Source organism: Pongo pygmaeus, chromosome 10 (assembly GCF_028885625.2).
Source record: "Pongo pygmaeus isolate AG05252 chromosome 10, NHGRI_mPonPyg2-v2.0_pri, whole genome shotgun sequence".
Taxonomy (NCBI): Eukaryota; Metazoa; Chordata; class Mammalia; order Primates; family Hominidae; genus Pongo; species Pongo pygmaeus.
Genome location: NC_072383.2, coordinates 129,443,684 through 129,470,795, shown reverse-complemented (window position 1 = coordinate 129,470,795; position 27,112 = coordinate 129,443,684). Strand labels below are relative to the sequence as shown.

At 46.1% G+C, this 27,112-nt stretch overlaps 1 protein-coding gene across 7 annotated transcripts in view; it reads left to right on the top strand.

Annotated features, from left to right (window-relative positions):
• Positions 1 to 27,112, top strand: part of RIMBP2 (RIMS binding protein 2) — a 317,525-nt gene that overhangs the window by 113,253 nt on the left and 177,160 nt on the right. Inside the window, exon 1 of one of the 7 annotated variants that reach the window (XM_054443051.1) lies at positions 14,976 to 14,983. The exons of the other annotated variants lie outside the window; for them this stretch is intronic. The gene's annotated coding sequence lies outside the window, so the exon portion shown is untranslated. Of the gene's footprint in view, positions 1 to 14,975; positions 14,984 to 27,112 lie in introns of those variants that run through there. 7 annotated transcript variants of the gene reach the window in all.

The following is a 27,112-nucleotide window of genomic DNA, read 5'->3' as shown; positions in this document are numbered from 1 at the left end:
CCATGGCAAGTGTGTGTCCCTCCTTGACAGAAACATTGTTCCTCAGCTCATGACAGCAAGTGTATCTTATGCCTGTACTTACCCATCTGTCAGTCTCCATAAAAACATGGTTTTATGTAAATTTTCTTCATAAATGTCATACTGGGCACATGATTCTGCATCTTTTATTTTTGATCTGCATTGTGTTTTGAGATGCATTGGGGCTGACAAATTTTCCTTATCCATTTCTCTATTGGGTGTTTTCTACTCTTCCATGATATAGGTGCTTACACCTGCCTTCCGAGCGCATGTGTTGAGTTCGTTGAAGTTAGTAGGGTTATGGGATGTGCTCACTTCTATTTCAACAGAGACTTCCCAGTGCTTCTAGCAGCTGGGCCAACTGACTGACGATCCTGCCAGTTCTGTACAGGTGGGCATGCTTCCCTGCCTTGTCAACACTTGGTATAGTCAGATTGGTAAAATGGGCACATCTGATGGGAACCCATTGTTGACATTTGCATATCCTGGAAGGCTAGTGATGGCCATATTTTCGTGTGCTCATTTGCCACTTGAGTTTATCTTTTGCTTGTCTTTTTATTAGCACTGTTTCTTGATATATTTTGAATATGAAATATGGTGCCAATTTTGGTTTTAAAATTACGAGATCGACAAGTGGAAATTATATTGCTTCACTGACTAGTGCTGCAACTGAAAACCTGATCTCTATAAATGAGAAATATGTTCTTCTCCTCTTCCGGGAGGGGATATGTAAATTATTCCTGATAGACCCCTTGCAGGGTGAATTCTCATTGCTAAAAAGTATCATTGTCATAATTCAATTTTTGAGCTGCCAAAATAACACTTCTCTATTTGTGCTAAAAGAACACCAAATCCTATTAAAAATGGAAACATATTCTTAACATTGTTGATTACAATATGGTGCAACAGAACCACCGTTGGCGAATTCTTCTGTCATGTAACCGTCTACATCTGTTTGTTCAGTTCTTTAATGACTGTTACTTACGCATTAGACAATGATCAAAGTACACGTTTGGTGGGAGCCATCTCATGCTTACAGGAGTCCCTGGGGAAGCAGCTCCCAGCGCTACCACAACACAGGTGGCCCCATTTCTGGGACATGTGCACATCATCTAAACTGTCTTGGAAATGCAAGAAACCTCCCCCAAATGGACAGAGGGCATCGAAGGACACATCCTCCTAACTCCAAAGGGTGTGTCTGGAGCACAGCCAGCCCCACCTATGATGCTGAATGTTCCTTTGGGGCCTCAGAGCTGAAATGGATAAGGTAGGTTAGGTGTTGAGAGAGATGGGTGGCAGAATGCCTGTGTCATCTTCTGCAAAATGTGAACAATGTGGGTACCTACCTTAGGATTTCTCTGATTATTATGAGGGTTAATGGGTTAATGTTTGTCATATGCCTGGCACAAGTTAGCACTGTATAAATATTTCTTTTTTCCTTTTTTGTATTTTTTAGTAGAGACGAGGTTTTGCCATACTGGCCAGACTGGTTTTGAACTCCAGACCTCAGGTGATCCACCTGCCTCGGCCTCTGAAAGTATTGGGATTACAGGCACGAGTCACTGTGCCTGGCCAAATATTTCTTAAAGAAAGAAAGAAAAATCTCTGGAGACCTTTCTTGGCCAGAGGCTTCAGGGGGTGTGATAAGGAGCTGTCTCTTTATTCCTTCTCATTGACATTCCATTTAGTTAAAAGGTTCGCTGAAAGCTTCTACAGGAATTATGTCACACCTATTTGCATACTGAACATTATATAGTAGCTGCTCAATTAAATGTTTAATTAAATTAATGTGCTCCTCCAAGCAGTGTCTTTCCCAGCAATAGGATCAAATTCTCCTGTCGTTTGAGCTCAACAAGACTGTTGAGTGTGTCTTTGAAGAAGTAGATCAATAACTCTCTTCCTAGTTACATATGCACAAAGAACCTGGGATGAATTCAGAGTGACTTTGGAGATAAGCATTCTATGTGTGCTGGAAGATAATTGCATTACAGAGCTCATAAACCTCTCCCCAAACACTGAGGTCTCTAGACTGGACTAAATGTTGCCTTCAGCTCAGCACCACTGTAATAACAAACTTAATTAAGGCATCAAGCTGGAAGCCAGGCTGGGCAGTAAATTAATTTTTAATCCATGGGTGTGGCTGGCTTTTCAACATGATGGATGTACCACAATCCAGAGGTTGTCAATCCAACAAGAAGTAAAAGATAATCACATTCACCAGCCGGTTTGCTTTTTTTTTTTGCCTGCCCACTTTGACCCCATCCCCAGGGTGGATGAGCAGCCTGTGGCTTTTAGGCAGTTGATATGGTTTGTCTGATTTCACTCAGGTGAGAGCTCCAGCAGCCTGGACTAACTCAGTTTTAGCTTGTGATCTTGATTACTGGTTGTCCTTCTGGTTGGTTAAATCACATAGAGAATTAGCCTTGGCAGTAAGAGTGTTAACCAAACCCTGATTCCCAAACATGCTTGCTCTCCTGACAAGGTGTATAAATGCTCACCATGAGTTGAGTGTGGACTTGCAGAGAATGTGCAGTCAGCACCCTGGCAGGAAATGAAGGGTGTGCTCAGCTAGGGTTTAGAGATGGCTACAAGGGACAACTCACAGAGGTGTGGGGAGGTTAAGAGAACCAATAAGTAGTGATGCATACAGGGTCTAGCAACAGCAGGGAGCTGCTACCATCCCTAGACTTGAAGGGGAAGAAGCAGCGTTGTAGCAGCTTGGTCATCCCTTGGAGCGTTCAGTTAAATGAGTTTTCAGATGAACTACCGGATAACAGGCTTCTGGCCGATTTTGGTCAGGAGCATTCTGTCTTACAGACTAAGAGTATATATTGGTTTTAGGGTGAGGGGGCTTATCACAAGCTTGGAATGTTTTTGTGTAGGGGAGAAGTTTATTGGAGTGTTGGAATGTCTCTGGGCAGAGGGGAGATTCTATTGGGGCTGACATCCTTCCAGCCAGAAGGGAGGTTCCATTGGGGCTGACATCTTTCTGGCCAGAGGGGAGGTTCTGTTGGGGCTGACATCCTTCCGGCAGGAGGAGAGGTTATCTCCGGGCTGGCATGTCTCTGGTCGGGGAGGGGTTTGGAATGTTTCTGGTTGGAGACGTCATTTGTGTTGTATGGTCATGCTGACCTTAGCCATTAGGCTGATGCCCTTTGGATTTTGGTGGGTTTTGATGAAGGTGAAACTTAAAATGGCTGTACTTGTCCAAGATGGCAATGCTGCTGCTCTGTCAGTCCTGACAACATGTGCCTAAGGTGGTCGGGGCACAGGTGGATTTTATGCATTTTAGGGAGACATGAAATATCAATCAATGTGTGTAAGATGTACACTGGTTCAGTCAGGAAAGGTGGGACAACTCCAGACTAGAAAGGTGGAGGCAGAGTGGGGGCTCCCAGGTTGCAGGTAGGTAAGAGACAGACGGTTACATTCTTTTCAGTTTCTGATGAGCCTCTCCAAAGGAGGCGATCGGATATGCATTTCTCTCAGTGGGCAGAGGGATGATGAATAGAATGAGGGAGGTTTGCCATCAGCAGTTCCTGGCTTGACTTTTCCCTTTAGCTTAGTGATTTGGGGGCCCCAAGAATTATTTTCCTTTCACAATAGTTTCACTTGGGTGGAAAATGTAGTGATGAAATGGCTGGATATAGGTAGGTGTGCATTTAACATTTGCAGAAACTGTAAAACTGTCAATATATACAACTGTAATACATTCTAGTTAATTGCCAAATTATTTAAATGGTGGGGTCATTATATACTCTGATTAGCAATATATGAGAGTTCCAATCATCTGTATCCTTGCTAGCACTTGCATGCCCAGTGTTTTTAATTCTGGTTAGTTTAATGGGTAAGTCATGATATTATGATATTTTGAGTTTTATTTGCATTTCCCCAGTGACTAATGCTATTGCTCATCTTTTCATGTGCTTATTTGCCATATGTCTTCTTGGGTGAAGTGTTTTTCAAATCATTTTGTCCGTTTGTTTAATTGGATGGCTTGTTTTTTTACTGAATATTGAAAATTCTTAGTATAATCTGCATATGCTCTCTTGTCAGATATATTATTTGCAAATGTCTTCTCCCAGTATGTTGCTTTTATTGTCATTCTCTTAATGATGTCACTCAAAATGCAGAACCTTGTACTTTTCATGACATCTAATTTACCAGTTTGTTCTGACAGAATGTATTTTGGTGTCAGATCTAAAAAAAGTTGTTTAATCTAAAGTCACAAATTGATGATATATTATGCATTAATTTTTGCTTATGATGTGAAGGATGGGTTGAAGTTCACTTATTGCATATGACTCTCCAATATTTCCGTCACCATTTTTGGAAAAGATAATTCTTTCTCCATCGAATTCTCTTTGCATCTTTGTTAAAATCAGTCGTAACTTAGCGTGGTGGCTCACAACTGTAATCCCAGTGCTTTGGAAGCCCAAAGTGGGAGGATCGCTTGAGCTCAGAAGTTTGAGGCCAGTCTGGGTGACATTGTTACCATAAAAAATTCCAAAAGAAAATCAGTTGCTAATACATTTGTGGGTCTATTTATGGGATCTCTATTATTTTTCAGTAGACTGTTTGTCTATCTGATGCTATTACCTTACTATCTTGATTACTGTGGCTGTATAATAAGCCTTAAAATAATGTTCTCCAATTTTTGTTTGTTTGTTTTTTGAGACGGAGTCTTGCTCAGTCACCCAGGCTGGAGTGCAGTGGCATGATCTTGGCTCACTGCAAGCTCCACCTCCCAGGTTTACACCATTCTGCTGCCTCAGCCTCCCGAGTAGCTGGGACTACAGGCGCCTGCCACCACGCCCGGCTAATTTTTTGTATTTTTAGTAGAGACGGGGTTTCACCGTGTTAGCCAGGATGGTCTCGATTTCCTGACCTTGTGATCCACCCACCTCGGCCTCCCAAAGTGCTGGAATGACAGGCATGAGCCACCACGATTGGTCCAATTTTGTCTTTTTGGTGGGGTCTATTTTACATCCCTTGCATTTTAATGTGAATCTTTAGGATTAGCTTGTCAATTTCTACAAAAAAAGCATACTTGGATTTTGACAGGGTCATGTTGAATCTATAGATCAATTCATTAAATAATGACCTCTTAACAACATAGATTCTTCCGATCCACAAATGCAAGATATCTCTTTGCTTATTTAGGTTGTCTTTAATTTTTCTCAGCAATATTGTGTCATTTTCAGTTTGCAAGTCATTCATATCTTTTGTCAAGTGTGCCTGTAGATATTTCATATTTTTAAGGCTATTTTAATCTGTATAGTTTTTAAACTTTAATTTTTTGTTTGTTGCTGGTATATAGAGACACATTGTTTTTTGTATGTTGATCTCCTTTTCTGCTGCCTTGCCACATTCATTTAATAGTTCTTTGTAGCTCTTTTGTTAATTCTGTTGGATTTTCCACCTAGCCTATCCTGTTGTCTACAAATAAAGACCGTTTTCCTCCTCCTTTTCCAATCTATAAATGCTGTCTATTTCTCATTCTTGTCATATTGCATTGGCTTAAACCTCCAGTAAAATTTTAAACAGAAGTGGTAAGGGTGACATCCTTGTCTCGTGTCCAGTCTTAGGGAGAAAGCAGTCAATTTTTTACCATAAGGTTGTTAATTGCAAGTATTTCATAGGTGCTCTTTATCTCATGGAGGAAGTTTCTTTCTCTTATCATGTTGCTGAGTGGTGTTATCAGTTATAGGCATTGTCATTTCTCAGATACTTTTGTGTGCATGTCTAGTTAGATCATCATAGAATTCTTTGTATAATGAATGACATCGATTGATTTTTCAAATGTTAAACTAAACTTGCAATCCCAGGATAAACTCTATTTGGTTAAGATGGGTTATCTTGGCCAGGCACCGTGGCTCACGCCTGTAATCCCAGCACTTTGGGAGACTGAGGCAGGCAGATCACGAGTTCAGGAGTTTGAGACCAGCCTGACCAACATGGTGAAACCCTGTCTCTACTAAAAATACAAAAATTAGCTGGGTGTGGTGGCATGTGCCTGTAATTTCAGCTACTCAGGAGGCTGAAGCAGGAGAATCACTTGAACCCAGGAGGCAGAGGTTGCAGTGAGCAGAGATCACGCCACTGCACTCCAGCCTCGGTGACAGAGCAAGACTCCGTCTCAAAAAAAAAAAAAAACATAAAAATAAAAAAGATGGGCTTTCTTTTGAATATATTGTTGGATTTAATTTTCCAAATTGTGTTTATAATTTTTTTTGTTTGTTTATGAGTCATAGTGACCTACAATTTTGTTGTAATGTTTTTGACTTTGGTATGAGGGTAACTAATGCTAGCCTCAAAGAATGAATTGGGTAGAATTCCTTTCCTTCAGTTTTTTGGAAGAGTTTGTGCAGAATTGGTATTAATTTATCCACAAATAATTGTTAGAAATCCCCAGCAAAACTATCTGTGGAGTTTTCTTTGTATGAAGGCTTTAACTATAAATTAAGTTTCCTTAATAAACATGGAGCCACTCAAGTTATCTATTTCTTCTTGAATGGACTCTGGGCATTTGTATCTTCCATGAAATCCATCCATTTAGTATGAGTTATTTTTGTAGAAATACTTAGTTCAGATATATGATTTGGTTATCTTTGAAAAATCTGACTGAAGAGAGCAGAGTGATTGGATGGCCTTTCCCAATGGCACAGGAATATCAGTGGGGCTGTTGGGGGCTCTTAAAATGTGTGTCCTTATTTCATTTAACAAATGTTACTGAGCGCTTTCTGTGTCCCATGCACCGCATTATGTGCCGTGACTACGGCAGAAAAGACAGAAAATCCTCTTTGCTGTGTATTCGGTGGCTCTAGGCTTCGGCATTTTGTGTGCTTGTGAATTCACTCTACGGTTTTCCTACATTGTGAGTGGGTGTTACTAACTATGGGTAATGAGCCTCAGTTTCGGAGCCCTGTAGGCAGGGTTCACATCCTGGTTTTGCAATTGATGGGCTATGTGGCCTTGGGCAAGGTTGTCTGAGCCTGATTTCAATGCCTGTGAAATGGGAAGGTGGGGGTGGGTCATAGTGCCCCTTTCTGGGTTTTGTCAGCATCGTATGAGGAGATGAAAGTAACGCCCTTGGTGTAACGACTAACACTCAGTAAGTGCTCAGTAAACGCAGGCTGTCGGCGTTATTACTCATGGCTTCCTGATGAATGGGTTTCCACATGTCTGTTTTCTGCCTTCCTGCCTACCTGCCTCCAGACAGTTGTGAGTTTAAGAACAAAATCAGCTGATTAGTTGGAACCGTGCGCACATTGAGGGTGAGTGGATGCAAAGGGAAGGTCTGAAATGGCCTCCTAGAAAGTAAACCGTGTGACCTCAGGGACAATGGCTTTGCAACATCTGTGTTGGTTACTGGGATGTCTTTCTAGCATACTTCTGAGCTGAAGCAGTATGTTCAGAAACTGCACAGCAGATTTTCAAATGAAGAGGTATCATGGTATCAGTGCAAGATTTCTGTCTGTGTTGGAAAATGCCATCAATATCCACACTGGGTACGTTGAGTCCTTCTGCCTTTAAGCCCCTTGCACACTTGATTTCAGCAACTCAAGCTCTTGGTTCCTTAGCCGAATGCTGGCTGAAGGCATCATGCTGCACTCTCCCTTGCTCCCTGGCACAGGGCGTTTGCCCTGCTCAGCCCCAGGGGTGCTGTCTTTGAGCAAAAGTCTCCGGGAGGAGCTTCCCTTCCTTCCCTCTGCTGTGAGTGCATGCACATCTGTTTCTCACACAGGCTCTTTGCCACTGCAGAAGCAATGACAGCTGTTAATTATTCAAGGCAAGGAGAGATGCTTGTTAAAGATGAAGTTTTTTATTTTTATTTTTACTTTATTATTATTATTATTATTTTTTGAGATGGAGTCTTGTGCTGTCACCCAGGCTGGAGTGCTGTGGCGCAATCTGGGCTCACTGCAAGCTCCGCCTCCTGGGTTCACGCCATTCTCCTGTCTCAGACTCCCGAGTAGCTGGGACTACAGGCGCCCGCCACCACGCCCGGCTAATTTTTTGTATTTTTAGTAGAGACGGGGTTTCACCGTGTTAGCCAGGATGGTCTCGATCTCCTGACCTCATGATCTGCCCATCTCGGCCTCCCAAAGTGCTGGGATTACAGGCGTGAGCCACCGCGCCCTGCCAAGATGAAGTTTTAATAGTCTGAGTTTAGCTGCAGGGCATCCCATAAGGCTTTGGGCATGGTTTGCTGAGAGAGATGGTTCAATCTCATGGGTGTGAGTACAGGCTCCAGAGCTGGACTTCCTGTGTTCAAATCCAGTCTTTGACTGCTACTAACTGTATGTCTTTAAAGTGCATTATTTAACTGGGCTGTTCTTTTACTTGCTCAGGGGTAATATCTGCTAGTGCCAATCTTATAGATGTAATGGCCTTAATAACGAAGGCAGTGTTTTAAAATAGTGCCTGATAGGGCGTAGAAGTTTAGCAAATGTGAACAGCCACCATTACTGTAATTACCATTGCTGTGTTTCATTGTATTACTCCCTGGCAAGAGTAGTTTGGCCTTCTTTGCTCAGGACATTCTCATCCCACCCCAAATTGAGATGGAAGATGATTTATGGTTAAAATAAATCCAAAATATCTCTGGGAGTTGTTTACTTTAGAACAATGGGTTTTTAGAGTTTTGGGACCATAAATCATAGATATGTACATGGAGATATAGTAGTCACATGTACATACATACTTACATATACACAAACATACACACACACCCCACTTAAAACAAGCTTGTCCAACTCATTACCCATGGGCCACAATGCAGCCCAGGATGGCTTTGAACACAGCCCAACACAAATTCATAAACTTTCTTAAAACACTATGAGATTTTTTTGCAATTTTCTTTTAGCTTATCAGCTACTGTTAGTGTATTTTATGTGTGGCCCAAGACAATTCTTCTTCCAGTGTGGCCCAGGGAAGACAGAAGGTTGGACACCCCTGCCTTAAAAGATAAGTATTATACAAGTAAACCTCCCTCTTCTATGTGCAATGCAATCTAGAGTCTTCTGCTCTCCTCTACCTGTCTTATCTTCTGTCTTGTTTACAAAATACTGGTCATAATCCACTAGATTGACCTGATCATGAATTGTGACTCACATTTTGAAGGACAGTTCTCTGGCAAGAGCTCAGCCAGAGTTAGCTTTCTGATGGTGAACAGTCTGAATTGGGGGTCGGGGATCTTTGCCGGGGTCTTGACATCACATGACTATGCAACATGACGGAAGGCTCCTCCCAAAAGTGAAACTCATCTTCACTTGGTGAAGTGAGGAAAGGAAGACAAGGCCAGCAAATTCTTCAGTGTCTGCAGTGGACAGATTATACTTTCCTCCGGAATGTTAGGAGGGTAGAAGGAAATTATTGGTGTTGAATGTCTTATGGCTCAAGACACAGCCTTCTGGTATTGCAAATAATCATAACAATATTACTGAGATGCTGGCGTGGAGCTGGAAGACATTGTAACGTAAACCACCATAAGAGAACCTCATAACATTAACCGTTATTGAAACAGAAACCTAAGATGTAGCAATTGGGAAAGGAGATGGAAAGTCCTCTGGAGATGTGAGAAGAGCAATTCTTGACGAGTCAGTAATTATTTTTCAACCACCCATGAAACCAGGGATTTTCAATGAAAGGTCAATCAGCGAATGTTGCCTTCAGACAGTCAAGACACAGCTTGGCATGCAGTGTTTAGAAAAAAATACTGGCTAACATTTAAAAATGGAGAGAATTCACAGAGTCAGGATTTCCCATAAAATCAGACTGGACATGCATGATGTGGAACGGCTCCTGCAAGGACAGAGCTGCCCAACTCACGTCGCCATCCAGCCCACGGCGCACCCAGATTCTTCTCTCCCTCCAGCCGCCAAGGGTGCGGGACCTTCTTCAGTGCTGAACTTCGCTTCCTGCTGAGAAAGGTTTTCTTTTCTTCCCGTCGAAGTTGCAAGTGCGGATAATCCCACGACTAATAAGCTTGGTCTCTCAATTTGTAGGTTCAGGTGTTTCCCAAGCGTCTTCCCTGTGCCGGGCACTGTGCCTGTCCTTGGGTGTGTGGAGGAGGCAAAGCACCCCCAACCCCATCCTCCTGGGCCCAGCCATTCAGTGGTGGGAGAGCAGCGTGAACGAGGCCCTGTTGCGGAAACGTGTCCAGGGCTGTGATGACGAGGGCGGCTGCCACGACAGTTAGAGACTGCTGTCAGTGGGTGGAGAGTGCCTCCTTGGGGAGCCACACCGGGGCCAGGCCCTGAGGAGCGGGTGGGAATGGGCTGGTGAAGAATGTGCCGGCAAGGATGCTCCAGGTAGAGGGAATGGGCCCGGGAAGAGCCTGGTTTGTCTGAGGAACTGAGCCGAGGCTGAATGATGCGATGTGGATTCTATCCGAGCGGAAGCAGAGCCCTGGGAGGGTTTTCAGCAACGGAGTGAGATGACCAGGTTTGTGGGTCTGACGTTTCCTCTGGCGACAGCATGGAAGATGAGGCCAGGAGGGTCAGCGTGGAAGCCGCGCTCGCTCTCAGCGCTCCCGACGTCGCAGCCCGGATCCTCACCAGCTCGCTGTCCATGTCTCCTGCTCCCGATTTCCCTGCCTCGGAAGCAAATCCATGCGCTGGGCGAAAGCCTCTTCTCACAAATGCAGGCCGATTGGCCCGCCACAGCCACGGCCCCCCGGGTTCTCTGTGCCCTCAGTAACTGCCTGCTGGGCAACGCATCCTTTTTTTTTCTTTTCTTTTCTTTTCTTTTTTTTTTTTTTTTTTTGACAGAGTCTCACTCTATTGCCCAGGCTGGAGTGCAGTGGCGCGATCTCAGCTCACTGCAACCTCTGCCGTCTGGGTTGAAGTGGTTCTCCTGCCTCAGCCTCCTGAGTAGCTGGGATTACAGGCAGCTGCCACTGCGCCCAGCTAATTTTTGTATTTTTAGTAGAGATGGGGTTTCACCATCTTGGCCAGGCTGGTCTTGAACTCCTGACCTCGTGATCCACCCGCCTCAGCCTCCCAGAGTGCTGGGATTACAGCTGTGAGCCACTGCGTCTGGCCAGCGCATCCATTTTTACACAGAGAAGCAAGTGCCCACAGGCAAAGGCGTGGCTGTCAAAACAGAAAAGAGACCGCTGTTTCGTTCCCCTTCCCTGTGTCCACAGCCTCCCTGGCACTGGGACTTAGGATAATTTTTGAGTTTCCAGGAAACACCCTCCAGGGCTGATGGTAACAGGTTGTGGTGAAGAAGCTTGCTTGACTCAGTTACACAGGTGGAAGAGGACGTAGTTAACTTATAACCAGCATAACCAGCTTATGGCATGTGCTGGTAATCAGTCGTGAGACTGTCATGAAACGGCTGTCCGTTTCTTGCCTCTCGGGAGGAAGAAGGGCTGTGGACACCCAGCCCCACAGCCCCTTGACCCAGCTTTGAGCTCCCCTGCAGACGCTGAAAGTTTCCGCCCAGCAGGCCTCCTCCACGCATCTCTACCTCCAGGCCTGAGATGTGGCTTGGCTGGAGCAGTGGTGCAGCGCAGGGCAGCCATCCGGGTTGTCAGATAAGATGTGACTGCACAGTTAACTTTGAGTTTCAGAACAAGTGATTTTTAGTGTCTCTATCAGGGGTTGGGTGGTGGCTTCCCAAATATGTCTGTGTCCCAATCACTAGAACCTGGGAATACGCCCTTATTTGGAAAAAGGGTCTTTGCAGTTGTAATTCAATTACAGATCTCTGGGTGAGATCATCCTGGAGCACCTGGGTGGGTGGTAAACCCAAAGAAAAGAGCCCTTCTAAGAGACGAACGGGAAGGCCACATGAGGGCCAGGGCGGAGGCTGGATTGCCGACAGCCCCCAGAAGCTGGAAGGAGCCCCCCCCCCACCTCTCCCCAGAGCCTCTCAAGGGAGCCCAGCCCTGCTGACACCTTGATTCCAGACTTCTGGCCTCCAGAACTGTGAGAGGATAAATTTCCACTGTTCTAAGCCACTCGGTTAGTGGGAATGTGTCGAGGCAGTCTTAGGAAACAGCATGATATTCCCTGGAACAGTGCATTCAACACCCAGACAACCCTCCCTGCCTAGGAGCCGTGCTCCCCATCAATTTATGAATCCTCTATCACTGCGTTTGCTCTCAATGGCAAAGTGGTTGCGACAGGGACAGTCTAGCCTGCAAGATCTAAAAAAAATAACGACTCTGTACAGAGAGTGGTTCTGGCTCTGTGTGGAGAGTTGACGTTCCAGCCATGTGCTGGGTCCGTGTCAGAACCAACAAGTCCATTGTGGATTGTGGTGTCTTGACTTCCTATTAACCTCCTAATTTTTAAAGTCAGTTTCTGGTTCTATACCCAGGACCTAGGAAAATGATATTTAATCAACTTTTTTGGTAACAGCAAGCTTAGCCCGATGGATATGACCTGGAGTATGCACCCTGAGAAGATGTTAATCCTTCTCTTGAAGTCCAAGTGCGTTGCTCTGGTTGGATGATGTTGAACGCTAGAGTCTGCACCCCGCTTTCCCCCGGCTGCACTTGCTCTGGGGCGACAATCCACTTCCTCATGGAAGTTCTTGTGCAACTTGCACCTAGCCAGCCAGCCAGCCAGCTGTCCGGGCGACACCTTGGGGGTGAGGATTGTTTTGCTGGCAAAAATGGAAGGTGGAGTCCTTGCCATCCTAGGCTTTCCTGGCAGTTTTTAAAAACCGCATTCCTTCAAAACTATCAGCAAATGAGAGGTGCCTCAGAAGGGGGGAAGTCTCTGGCTACTCCTGGCAAGAGGAGGGCTCCAAAAGAAACAAACTTTATGTTCAGGAGAAATGCAGGGAGCTCCACCTGCCACCTTGTGCAGATGTAAACCCTCTTCTTTTTCTTTTTTTTTTTTTAACATATATACAAATTATTGATTTATTTATTTATTTATTTATTTATTTATTATTATTATTATAATACTTTAGGTTTTATGGTACATGTGCGCAATGTGCAGGTAAGTTACATATGTATACATGTGCCATGCTGGTGCGCTGCACCCACTAACTCGTCATCTAGCATTAGGTATATCTCCCAATGCTATCCCTCCCCCCTCCCCCCACCCCACAACAGTCCCCGAAGTGTGATGTTCCCCTTCCTGTGTCCATGTGTTCTCATTGTTCAATTCCCACCTATGAGTGAGAATATGCGGTGTTTGGTTTTTTGTTCTTGCGATAGTTTACTGAGAATGATGATTTCCAATTTCATCCATGCCCCTACAAAGGACATGAACTCATCATTTTTTATGGCTGCATAGTATTCCATGGTGTATATGTGCCACATTTTCTTAATCCAGTCTATCATTATTGGACATTTGGGTTGGTTCCAAGTCTTTGCTATTGTGAATAATGCCGCAATAAACATACGTGTGCATGTGTCTTTATAGCAGCGTGATTTATAGTCCTTTGGGTATATACCCAGTAATGGGATGGCTGGGTCGAATGGAATTTCTAGTTCTAGATCCCTGAGGAATCGCCACACTGACTTCCACAAGGGTTGAACTAGTTTACAGTCCTACCAACAGTGTAAAAGTGTTCCTATTTCTCCACATCCTCTCCAGCACCTGTTGTTTCCTGACTTTTTAATGATCGCCATTCTAACTGGTGTGAGATGGTATCTCATTGTGGTTTTGATTTGCATTTCTCTGATGGCCAGTGATGGTGAGCATTTTTTCATGTGTTTTTTGGCTGCATAAATGTCTTCTTTTGAGAAGTGTCTGTTCATGTCCTTCGCCCACTTTTTGATGGGGTCGTTTGTTTTTTTCTTGTAAATTTGTTGGAGTTCATTGTAGATTCTGGATATTAGCCCTTTGTCAGATGAGTAGGTTGCGAAAATTTTCTCCCATTTTGTAGGTTGCCTGTTCACTCTGATGGTAGTTTCCTTTGCTGTGCAGAAGCTCTTTAGTTTAATTAGATCCCATTTGTCAATTTTGGCTTTTGTTGCCATTGCTTTTGGTGTTTTAGACATGAAGTCCTTGCCCATGCCTATGTCCTGAATGGTAATGCCTAGGTTTTCTTCTAGGGTTTTTATGGTTTTAGGTCTAACACCCTCTTATTTTTCTAACCTCATCTGTCATCCTTCTTTAGTGCAAGATCCTCAACTTTTTTACCAGCTGAAAAGTGCGTGCTGTCCACTGATGAGAGAGGGCTGCAGGGAGCCCTTGGGTGGATTGAAGACTTGATGGAGTGTTGCTGGAATTGCTTATTCTGGCGGGGACTCTGATGGGCGGAGCTGAGGGACAGTGGGGATGGTTGCTGGAATTGCTTATTCTGGCAGGGACTCTGGTGGGCGGAGCTGAGGGATAGTGGGGATGGTTGCTGGAATTGCTTATTCTGGTGGGGACTCTGATGGGTGGAGCTGAGGGACAGTGGGGATGCAAGCTTGAGCTTGTTACTTGGGGACTGCTGGCTTCTTTGTGCTGTGGCCCTGGGGAGTCTATCTCCTGGTCTCTGGGGAGATGAGGTTGATTAGGAGCAATTACGTGTGTTGTCAGTTGGCAGGTGGCCTTGAGCTTCAGCCTAGGGTGTGGGGATGACATTCCTCCAGGTGGATTTCTGCTTCCTTCATGTTCAGTGCTGTGATGAGAGCCCTCATTGGGGAGACCACTTGGCATTGTGTTATTTGACTCTAAACTTGCCTTTCCCTGTGGGTGTGGGGATTGCCTTCCCGGTGTAGAAGCGTCTGCAGGAAGAATGCTTTCACGTGTTTCCTGTAAATATGTAATGAATTCTCAGTAGATTTGTATCTGAGAGTCGAAGACTCCAATCCCTCCCAGAAACTCACTCAAGAACAGCGGTTTCTAACCACATCTGCACCTGGGGAGCCCGAGGGGGCCGTGCCGGCGCCTCACCCCGAGGACTGTGGGTTAGCTGCTCTGGGATGTGGCCGGGGCTTTGGGAGTTTAAAAAAATCCCCTGGTAATTTCAATGTGAAGATAAGTTTGGAAAGCGTGGCTTGAAGGTAGGCTCTAATTTTCACTGGGAATCAGGGTGGGTTCAGGAAGAGCTATTCAAACTGGGTCAATTTTTTAAAAATTAAAAATACTTAATTTTTAATTTTAGAGATAATAGTGTCTATAAGGGTACACTGTGATGTTTCGATCTATTTATACATTGCGGAAGGATTAAATCAAGCTAATACATCCATCACCTCACCTATTTAGTATTTTTCTGTGGTGAGAACAAACTGGGCGTGGCTGGCACTCCGTCCGTCAGTCATTTGGTGGAGTTTCAGGAGTTAGCTGCCTGTGTGGCAGGACTGGAAGCCATAGCCTTCATCTCGTCCTGGGGCTGACCCTATCCTCCAGTGAAGGTTTCAAAGCAGCCTCCTGGGAGAAATGAGGAGCTTTGTTTGCAGAAAAGAAAATGATTCACTGAGTACATAAATGAATGCTTTTCACCAAGAGCTATTTTCTTTTTCTTTTTTCTTTTATTAAAAAGTCTTTCTATTCATTTTAGCAGAAAGCAAAACAAAACAGAACAAAGCGTGTGTTGTATGTGTGCGCACATGTGCACTTGTGAAGGTGTGTGTGTTTGTGTCTAAGAATTTTGATGAAAGAGCCCACGTTACTTTGCTGGAATTAATTGTGTTGACAGCCCTGCCAGGGTCTTCCTGAAAAGGATTATTACATTTCATTGTTGTTACTGACTGTAGCTGGGATATGAGGGTAGAGTCACTGGAGATCCGAATATTGATTTTTCAATTACTGGTTAGCAAGTCTGATCAACACACAGTCACCGACTTCTCTTAGGACAGAAAGGGCTTAGAACAGAAGGCTGATGTCCCGAGTGTTTAATGTACCAAAGTCTGGAGGAGATTAATTTCATAAGGAATTCCTGATTCCATCTTTGCAAATTCCCCATGGGGCTTGCAGCTACCAAAGAAGAATTTGATTCATGTTCGGGACACCAGTTTAAGCACAGTCTACATCAGATAACTTCTGTGAGCTCTATTATGTGGTCACCTTGGCAGACACTTAGGGAAGCTACTGAGCTTCCTGTTTCATCTGGGAATGAACTGATATTCATGTGTTCAACAGATGACAGGATAATACAACATACAGTAGGTGACAAAGTGAATATGCTCTGCGGAGATGTCCCCAAATGCTTTCCGAACCATTGAACCATATGGCATTGGACTCTCTTGTCTCCTGAAATCTTTCTGGTTCTGACAATGAGGACCTCTCTGGTGGGTGCTGATACACGTCCACTACCTCTCCAACAGCGTGTCTCCCTTCAGCTCATGCAGAAAGAATAGGTCTTGGGTGACTCGTAGTGACCGGGGCAAGGTGGCACATTTAGCCAAGATCTGATTGCGGTTGGCTTTTCTTGTGTTTATTTTAATGGCTACTGTTTGTAGTGAATGATGCTGGTTCTCCATTTCAGTGTAGTGAACTCAAGTCTCCTTGAAGGTGAGTCTCCTTGAGAAAATGTTAAAGTGAATTGATTTAAATAAAAATATTACAAAATGAACTAAACAGACCGGATGTGGATATGGCACCAAGAATGGATGGAACCTGCTTGTCAGTGGGTTGGGGAATACTCATAAATGAAGCTCAGAGCATGAGAAGGGGCTGGAGGCTGGAGAGAGGGGAATGAAGGGTTTCCTGGAGGAGGCAGGACTTGGGCTGGGTTTTGAAGATTGGAGAGGAGTTGGATTGTTGGGCCAGAAGGGAAAGGAGACGGTTCAGATGGGATGGGGGAACAACAGGTTCCAAGGCTCAGAAGCAGGAATGGACAGGAACGGGACTGAGATGCTGAGGGAGGCGAGGACCCCGGCTTGCTGGATGAAGGGTGCTGGCAGGACTGTGTGGAGGGACAGAGGAAGGACAGGGACATCATATGTGCTGGCAAGTGCAGAACAGTGTGTGTTAGGCAGCATCAGCATCCAGGGATGAGGGGAAGTTGGAGGACACCGCTCACCCATCTCTTCTTCTTCTTCTTTTTGAGATGGAATTTCCCTTTTATTGCCCAGGCTTGAGTGCTGTGGCATTATCTTGGGTCATTGCAACTTCCGCCTCCTGGGTTCAAGTGATTCTCCTGCCTCAGCCTCCCAAGTAGCTGGGATTACAGGTGCCCGCCACCATGCCTGGCTAATTTTGTATTTTTAGTAGAGATGGGGTTTCTCCATGTTTGCCAGGCTGGTCTTGAACTTCTGACCTCGTGATCCACCCACCTTGGTCTCCCAAAGTGCTGGGATTATAGGCGTGAGCCACGGCACCTGGCCTCTTCATCTTAATTTATAAATTCTCCTGAGGGAAGACAAAGCTATGAAATACATTTATCTCATCAGAGACAGATTAGTGAATATTTCCTGGTTAATCACAGAAAGTGCCTGTGGTCACTTTCATAACTACTTTTGAAATACTTTTAAGCTACTAAAGTACATTCCAGCAATATTAGAGAAATCAGTCATAAGAAAACAATGAGCTGCTCCCACATGGGTACTTTGGCCCATTTCCTCTCGTCCTTTTCTCAGGGACACTTTGTTTTTTGTAGTCTCAGGGCTGGCAAACTCAAAAGGCCTGTGGGGGCCAGACCAAGAAGTGAAATGTGGGAATCAGGCAAGACATGAGAGAAACCCACAGAGTCCAGGGCAGCGGGGAGTGGTGGAGACTGTGACCACGTCACCTACTTCCCTGCAGTGGCAGCCTGGATTCAGCGCCCACTGAATTTCCTGGGCTCAGTGCTGCTAGATCTTTGGATTTTTCAAAAGATGTTAGAAAACCAGATTCTCATGTGGAAACTGCTGGTTTTAAAAATTGGCCTTTTTTTTTTTTTTTGGAGACAGGGTCTCACCGTCACCCAGGCTGGAGTGCAGTGGCGCAAACATGTCCCATTGCAGCCGGGACCTCCCCAACTGGGCTCAAGCAGTTCTCCCACCTCAGCCTCCCGAGTAGCTGGGACTACAGGCGCATATGACCACAACCTGCCCTAAAAGTGGCCATTTAATTCAACATTTTCCATTTTCATGTGTGCTAATACTGAGTAGACCAAACAAAATGTGTGTGGGCTGTGAATTTCCTACCGAATTTTCGACGAATGTATTTGATCCCCTTTTCACTCCCCAAAGGTCCAAAAGGCATCTTCCCATCGCCCCGTCTCATGAGCAGAAAGTAACAAACCAGAGGGCCCTCCCCTTCTCACTCCGTGGGGGACATGGTTACACCCACGGCTTATAACGGTAGCAATGATGGGGCTGGGGTGGTCATCGGATTCAGTGGCTCACGCCTGTTATCCTCTCACTTTCGGAGGCCAAGTCAAGAGAATCACTTGAGCCCAGGAGTTCGAGATCAGCCTGGGCAACAGAGCAAGACCTCATCTCTACAAAAACAATTTTTAAAAAAATTGCTAGGCATGGTGGTGTACATCTGTCATCCCAGCTACTCAGGAGGTAGGAGTGTTGCTTGAGCCCAAGAGATTGAGGCTGCAGTGAGCTATGATCATGACACTGCACTCCAGCCTGGGTGACATAGCAAGACTCTGTCTCAAAAAAAAGAATGAAACAACTTTAATAAATAAAAATATAATAGTTACAAAAAATGAAATTTTAATACAAAACAAAAAATAGTTACAAAGAAAAGAGTAAAAGATGATGGTGATAGTGATGGTGGTGATGGTGGTGATGATGATGTAGTGGTTGTGATAGTGATGATGATGTAATGGTTGTGATAGTGATGATGTAATGGTTGTGATGGGGTGATGGTGATGAGGTAATGGTGGTGATGATGATGTAATGGTTGTGATAGTGATGATGTAATGGTCATGATAGTGGTGATGTAATGGTGATGAGATAATGGTGGTGATGGTGATGTAATGGTCGTGATAGTGGTGATGTAATGGTGATGAGGTGATGGTGGTAATGATGATGTAATGGTCGTGATAGTGGTGATGTAATGGTGGTGATGAGGTGATGGTGGTGATGAGGTGATGGTGGTGATGGTGATGTAATGGTCGTGATAGTGGTGATGTAATGGTGGTGATGAGGTGATGGTGGTGATGAGGTGATGGTGGTGATGGTGATGTAATGGTCGTGATAGTGGTGATGTAATGGTGATGAGGTGATGGTGGTGATGATGATGTAATGGTAGGGATAGTGGTGATGTAATGGTGATGAGGAGATGGGGTGGTGGTGATGAGGTGATGGGAGTGATGATGGTGTAATGGTGGTGATGGTGATGATGATGTATTGGTGGTGATGGTGACAATGATGTGATGGTGGTGATGGTGATGCGGTGATGGTTGTGATAGTGATGATGTAATGGTAGTGATGAAGGTGATGATGTCATGTGATGAGGTGATGGTGGTGATGGTCATGGTGATGATGATGTAATGGTGGTAATGGTGATGAGGTGATGGGGGTGGTGATGATGAGGTGATGGGGGTGAGAGGTGATGATGTAATGTTAGTGATGAAGGTAATGGTGATGAAATGGTGACAAGGTGATGGTGGTGACGGTCATGGTGATGATGATGTAATGGTTGTGATAGTGATGATGTAATGGTGGTAATGGTGATGATGTAATGGTGGTGATGGTGATGATGATGTAATGGTTGTGATAGTGATGATGTAATGGTGGTAATGGTGATGATGTAATGGTGGTAATGGTGATGATGATGATGTAATGGTGATGAGGTGATGGTGGTGATGGTCATAGTGATGATAATAACTAACACCTACAAAGTGTTTATTAGGTGCCAGGGGCCTTTTCAAGCAGTTTTCTTTCATTAGCTTATTTAATCTTCCTGACAATCCCACAAGGAAGGTGCTAAAATCCCTCCTTCACAGATGAAGCTGGGGGCGCGGAGGCAGTATGCTGCTTCCCAAAGGCCACACAACATAGAGTGTTGGGCCTTGCCTTTGCTTGCCTAGCTAGCCTGGGGACGCAGTCTGTGCACTGAATCATTGCAGAACTGTGCACCTCTCATTGATGGTGGCATTTGATATTTAACATGTTGGTTATTTAATCCCCCAGCTGTACTTTAAATTCTTGAACAAAAAGTAGTCACTCCTAATGACTTTTATATCTGCCCCTTGAACATTCTTAAGTATAGAAGAGGACGTTAACAAATACCTGTTGACATCACGCTTTTACAGTCAGTCACAGTGGAGGTGGCATTCAGTTATTCATTCATCAAACACACTCTCCACACCAGCTTTGTAGCATGACAGTGTTAAGGGCGTTGGAATGAATGAACTAGACAAACGCCCTGCTCTCGGGAGACTCGGAGTCTAGGTCAGAGCCCAGATTACACCAGAACCACATGGAAGGCTTGAAAGACAGAGGGCCGGGACCCTCCTCCAGTTTCGGATTCAGCAGGTCCTGGGTTTGGGCAGAGAATGTTCATTTCTTCCAGGGTCCCGGGTGATGCTGGTGGTGCTTTGAGAACCACTGGTCTAGATCAAGCGAAGGCAGTGTGGTAACAAATAAGACTTTATGGCTTAAGAAACCCACAGCCATCTCTAAGCTGGCCAGTAGCTGGCAAACTCTTGTGCTCACCGGAGCCACTCATGGTGCCACGCGTCCTCCCTCTAGGGGGATGCGTGCTTCCTGACTGCAGGTGGCCGGGCGTGGCAGGAAGAGCATGGGCTGGAATCACACACTATCTGCCTCTGCCACCTCTGGGCTGTGTGTTCTTAGGCAAACGGCCTGACTTCTCTGAGCTCCCACTTCTTCACCTTTGAAATGAAGGAAACAAGATTCATTCATTCAGGTGTGCAATACTAGTTTATTGAGGATCCACTATTTACCAAGCACAGAAAATACAATAGTGAACAAAACAGATTAAAAAAAAAAAATCCCTGCCCCTGTGCAGTTTGCCTTCTAGTGGGAGCAGAAAAGCCAGCAAAATAAATGAGTAAAGGCATCTGCTGTATTCAAAGGTAGGGAGTGCTATGGAGACAGCAGAGGAGGAGGGAGGGAGGTGGAGGGGTTTGTAATTTTAGTTGGATGTTTAGGGAAAGCTTCCCTGAGAAGAGGGCATTTGAGTAAAGACCTTACGTGGGTGAGGAAGTGAGCCACGTGGGTATTCATGAAGAGCGTGCCAGGCAGAGGCAGCAGCAGGTGCAAAGGTCCTGAGGTCAGTGGTGGTGGCGACGGTGAGGTCAGAGAGTGACTGAGCTAGGGAGGGAGGAGAGGCCAGGTCATGCAGAGCATTTTGGGCCTTTGGTTTAACTCTGAGATGGGAAGTCAGTAAAAGGTGATATGCAAAATAATAGTGTGTGGCTTAGTTTTTGGTGTTGTGACTTCTGGCCACCATGTTGACAGCTTACTAGTGGGGAGTAAGAACAGACCAGGAGAAACCCATTGAGAGGCCGTTCTCATAACCTGGCGAGGAATGGTGATGACTCAGGCCAGGCTTGTAGCAGTAGCTGTGGTGAAAGGACTTACGTTCTGGATATGTCCTGAAGTCAGAGTCCACAGGACAAAGAAAACAGAGGAAGGAAGGCGACAGGTCTGAGGCCTGAGCAGCGAGAGGCTGGAATTGCCACCTACCGGCGCGGGAAGGCTGTGGGGTGGGGAGACTGGCAGGAAGGCCGGGAGCCCGGCTTCATTCTGGATGCACTTATGGTGCCTCTGAGACCTCCACTGGGACTGGCTGGGTGGGCAGTGGGGGTGAGCACGGACCTTGGAGGAGGGAGCTGCGATGGAGATGGAACTTTTGGAGTTTATGTAAAATCAACTCTTAAGACAGAAGTGATCTAAGCTTGGAAACCATTGCTGGAGCAGATGGGGCCCCTGCGTGGGCTTCAGCTCACCAGATCCACGCCCTCCACCCTGTTGTGTTTGAACCTGACTCCCGGCACACCCCTGTGTGACCTGGGACCACGGGACATTTCAGTTTATGACCCAGAGGCTGCCACCCTTGAGCTAGTCTCTTTTGTATGTGACAAACACACTGCTCTGTCCAGGACCTGCCTGTCTTGGAAACCATCACCCCCAGTGCCTGGCCCATGAATATGAGCAGGTGAAGGGCAGGATGAGGGTGCGGCCAGGAGGCCCCTGCCTCAGTGCACAGTGTGTGGGTGGCAGTGAAAAAAGCTGGAGCCAAGATAGGAGATATTTAAATACACACACACACACACACACACACACACACACACACACACACACACCATCGCTGGATCTTACTCTGTCTCCTGGGCTGTCTCTCAGCTCACTGCAACCTCCGCCCCCTGGGTTCAAGTGATTCTCCTGCCTCAGCCTCCCAAGTAGCTGGGATTACAGGTGCCCACCACCACACCCAGCTGATTTTTGTATTTTTAGTAGAGATGGGGTTTCACCACATTGGCCAGGCTGGTCTCGAACTTCTGACCCCAAGTGATCTGCCTGCCCCAGCCTCTCAAAGTGCTGGGATTACAGGTGTGAGCCACTGCACCCGGCCTTAATGCAATATTTAAAATATCAAAATTAATGCACAGTCCCTGATGAACAAAATATCAAACTCTCCAATAAAGGCGATGTATTAGTCTGTTCTCACACTGCTAATAAAGACATACCCGGGACTGGGTAACTTACAAAGGAAAGAGGTTTAATGGACTCACAGTTCCACATGGCTGTGGAGGCCTCACAATCATAGTGGAAAGTGAAGGGGAGGGAAGACACATCTTACATGGCGGCAGCCAAGAGCACTTGTGCAGGGGAACTGCCCTTTCATAAAACCATCAGACCTCGTGAGACTTATTCACCACCACGAGAACAGCATGGGGGAAACCACCCCCATGATTCAATCATCTCCACCTGGCCCTGCCCTTGACATGTGGGGATTGTTACAATTCAAGGTGAGATTTGGATGGGGACACAGCCAAACCATATGGGGTGAATATTACTTTTTTTTTTTTTTAAACGGGGTCTTGCTCTGTCACCCAGGCTGGAGTGCAGTGGTGCGATCTTGGCTTACTGCAACCTCTGTCTCCCGGGTTCAAGCGATTCTCCTGCCTCAGCCTCCCAAGTAGCTGGGATTACAGGCAGCCGCCACTATGCCCAGCTAATTTTTTTTTTTTTTTTTTGTATTTTTGGTAGAGACAGTGTTTTACCATGTTGGCCAGGCTGGTCTTGAACTCCTGACCTCAGGTGATCCACCTGCCTCGCCCTCCCAGACTGAATATTACTTATTTTGAATTTGGCCCCAGGCTGTGAGCCATGCTGATCTGGTCTTTATTAAGTGATGGTTTTGCCTCCCTTGCCTCCCTCGAGCTCTGGTTCCTGTATTGTGGTCAGGGAACTGTTGGCCCCTTCACCACTTCTGGTCTGATGGTGAACACGACCATCGCTGGGTCCACTCATCTAGTATTTATTGATCAGGCATGAGTGTGAGGCCTTAGTACACAGGACAGATAAGGTGCTTTTACTCAATGAACTTGTGCTTAATGGGGGAGTGTGCTGGGGGTCCCCGAGACCACCTCCAGGTTTGCTGATTCTCTCAGGACTCACAGGACTCAGCCCACAGTCATACTCACAGCTATGAGGGTTTTACTCTGGCAAAAGTATTCAAGCAAACCAGCAAAACCAGCAAAGGGAAGAAGAGCATGGGGCCAAGTCCAGAGGCAACCAGATACACGCTCCCAAGAGCCGCTCCCAGTGGGGTCACACAGGACGTGCCTAATGAGTTGTGACAATAGGTTTGAAACGTCATCTACCAGGGAAGCTTATCAGAGAGTCAGGGCCCAGGGTTTTTACTGGGGACTGGTCACGTGGGCACCCTCTGCCCAGCATGTACCAAAATTCCAGGCTCTCATAAGGAAAGCAGGCATCTAGGCCAAACCACATTGTTTCTAGAAAAGGCCAGGCACTGTGAACCCTCTTATTAGCCAGGGAATGGGGTAAGCCCTCCTGATCCAAGATCGCACAACCAGCCGGGCTTGCAATCAGCCCATCCTCAAAAGAGGGGCTCAGACCTGCTGTGTGAGCTCTTTTCTGCACCGGGAGACCAAGAACAAACAACTGAAGCAACAGGCTACGATGCCCCACCCCTTCCTCAGAACTCTGATATTCAAAAGGCCCTGAAAACCAAAAGATCCTGAAAAATAACTGATTTGTCATTGAAATCTGAACCAATGGATGTGAGACAACTTCTCATCTTTTTTTATTCCCACTTGATTTGTATTTACATATTTCACAGCAGAACTGTGAATATATTTAATAATGAAAGACAGTGTCAGACACCACTGGGAGCATTAGTTATGGTTGGTGCGCATCTTATAAATCCAAGCCTTTCTGAATTTCTGCACATGTTCAGCCCTAGGGCTCCAGATGAGGACCTGTGACTTCAGATAGTGGAGCATGCAGTGGAAGTCACAAGCTAAGTGTGGAGACGGGGCAGGGTGAGGGACTCGGTCGTTGGGTAGTGAGGGGAAGTCTCTGAGAAGGGGGCATTTACGCTGAGAGCTGAATGTCAAGGAATGAGCTACCGTGAAGAACCAAGGGAAGCCTGTTCGGGCAGAGGGGCCCACAGTGCAGAGGCCCCAAGGCTGGAGCAAGTTTGCTATGATCAAGAAACAGAACACAGGCATGTACGACTGGGGCCAGGAGAACAGGTCTGTGCATGGCTGAAGATGCAGCTGGAGAGTCAGATCAAGGCGAGGTTGGACAGGTGAGACAGGGGCAAAGCTGCAGAAGGTCTTGAATGTCAGGCAGGTTTGCACTTTGTACTGCTGGCAGCTGGGAGCCATGTTGGATTCTTGTGCAGAGCAGCAGCCATCCAGAGTGATGCTTGGGAAAGATGATTCTGGAAACGGGGCAGAAGGCATTGGATAGACCAGAGGCCAGTAGAGGCAGAGAACAGGAAGGTTCAGAAGTGGATCCATGGAATCCTCTGAGCTTCTGCCCCAGCTCAGGCCCTGACCCAGGCCTACTCATCAGCTCCCAAGCCTGCGCTACCTTTACTTTTCTGGAATCTCTGAATCCTGTGAATAATTTGCCACAGTGTGCTACTGGGTGATAATGGCTTAATGTGAAACCATCCAGTTGACATTTGCCTTTCAGAGAAGGTATTTTTTTCCCCAGCTTTGTTGAGGTATAATTGACAAGTAAAAACCATAGCTATATAAGATGTATGGGCAAGGTGTTTGATGATGTAGACATTGTGAAATGATTACCACTATCAAGCTAATCGGCATATAGTTACCTGTATGCCACAAAGGTTATGTTACTGTATAGTTATTGTTTCACATAATTACCATTGTTTAAAGAGATGTTTCACATTAGCTCTGAGGGTTGGCGGGTGGGGAGGGATTGAATTTCAAATGAGATGGAGGGATGTCAGCTTCCCGTTTATTGCACCATAAAGGCATTTTTAATTATAATATTGACAATAACAATATAGTGACAATAATAGCAATAACGTGGCTGATATAGTTTAGCTTTGTGTCCCTGCCTAAATCTCATCTTGAATTGTAATCTCCACGAGTCAAGGGAGGGACCTGGTGGGAGACAACTGGATTATGGGGCAGTTTCCCCTATGCTGTTCTCGTGATAGTGAGGGAGTTCTCATGAGATCTGGTGGTTTCAAACGTGGCGGTTTCCTCTGTGTGCTCGTGCTCTCTCCTGCTGCCTTGTAAGATGTGCCTTGCTTCCCCTTGACCTTCTGCTGTGACTGTAAGTTTCCTGAGGCCTTCCCAGCCATGTGGAACTGTAAGTCCCTTAAACCTCCTTTCTTTAAAAATTACCCAGTCTCAGGTAATATCTTTAAAGCAGTGTGAGAAGGAATGAATACAGTGGCAGTTATAATTATAGCTAGCGTTTATTAGGCACCATTTTCCACCCAGTGGGCCACATGTGGTTCTAATCAAATCTGTCGCCATAGCTGCCCTGTAAGTCAGGCACCCTTACCATCCCTGTTTTATAGATGAGAAGACAGGTGCAGAGAGCTTGAGGCACATGTCCAAGACCACACAGTGAATAGAGGGGACTGGATTTGAACCTGAGCCTCTGGTGTATGCTCAGAGTAACAGTGCCAGTGGAGAAAGGGGTGGGTCATTCTACCAGACAAGAAAGGAGAAATCCTTCAACGCAGCCAGCCCATCGTGACCTTGCAAACCTCAGGCTGCGCTGGGACATTTTGTCTCCTCTGTAAAGGTCTGGGCCATCCCCTTCGCTTCTCTTTGTCCCCATCTCTGTCCAGAAGTTCCTGTTCCACCCCGTGACTCCTACCACACTGTCAGTCTCTTTCTACATGGAGATCTTTGCTCCCAGGCACTGCGCCTGGACACACGATGGAAACACGCCATCCTGCAATCTCCATCCTGGTGTGATTCGTTTAGGACTCGGAGCTTGTGTTTGTGGCATGTGGTGTGCACATATGCCTCTCAGCGCTCGGCGGGGCTCCTCCTCGCTGCTGCTGGCAGCTTGTGCTAAGAACTCCCTGCCGTCCTCCCTGTCCTGCCAGCTCGTGCTTCATCCTCATCTCTCCATTTTCCAGACCCAGGGAGGCTAGGGTTTACCAGCCACTTGGCTGGGAGGACTGAATAGTCTGGCTTGATTCTCTTTCCTGGGTGATTGCTTTGGTCCTGGGTATGAGCAAATGCACATGCAGGGGCCATCTGCTTCCCGTGGGAGGAGATACTTACCCCACACAGCTCGGATGCCGGCATGCTGCTGGCCACCTGCCGGCTGCCCATGGGTAGTGTGTTTAAGGCTCTGAGGGTCATGGGCCAACCTGCTGAGGATCTAGAAGCACAGCTCACAGCGATTCTCAAAGCATGCAGGGCCATTGCTCTTGGAAGCAAATGCCCATGTCTATGGTCATGAAACTCTCCGTTCCTTCTGTCCCTGTTTGTAGTTTTTGCTTTGGGCCTGTGGTTTTGGTGTACACATTAAAAGATACAGAAAGGTCAAAAAGACATCTTCTCATGCTCAGGATACAAAGTAAGGTTCCTACTGTGGCCTACAAGGTACGATCTGCAGCCCCCTCCTCCCCCTCACCTGTCCGCAGCCCCTTTGCCTATCGGTCCCCCCGCACTGGCCTCCCTGCAGATCACACAGTTCCCACTGTGATGTCTCTGCACTGGCAGTTCTTCTGTTCACGATGCTCCTCCTCACTGCAAAGAGCCACGCAGCTCACTCCCTCATTCTCCTCTGCTCTGAATTCAA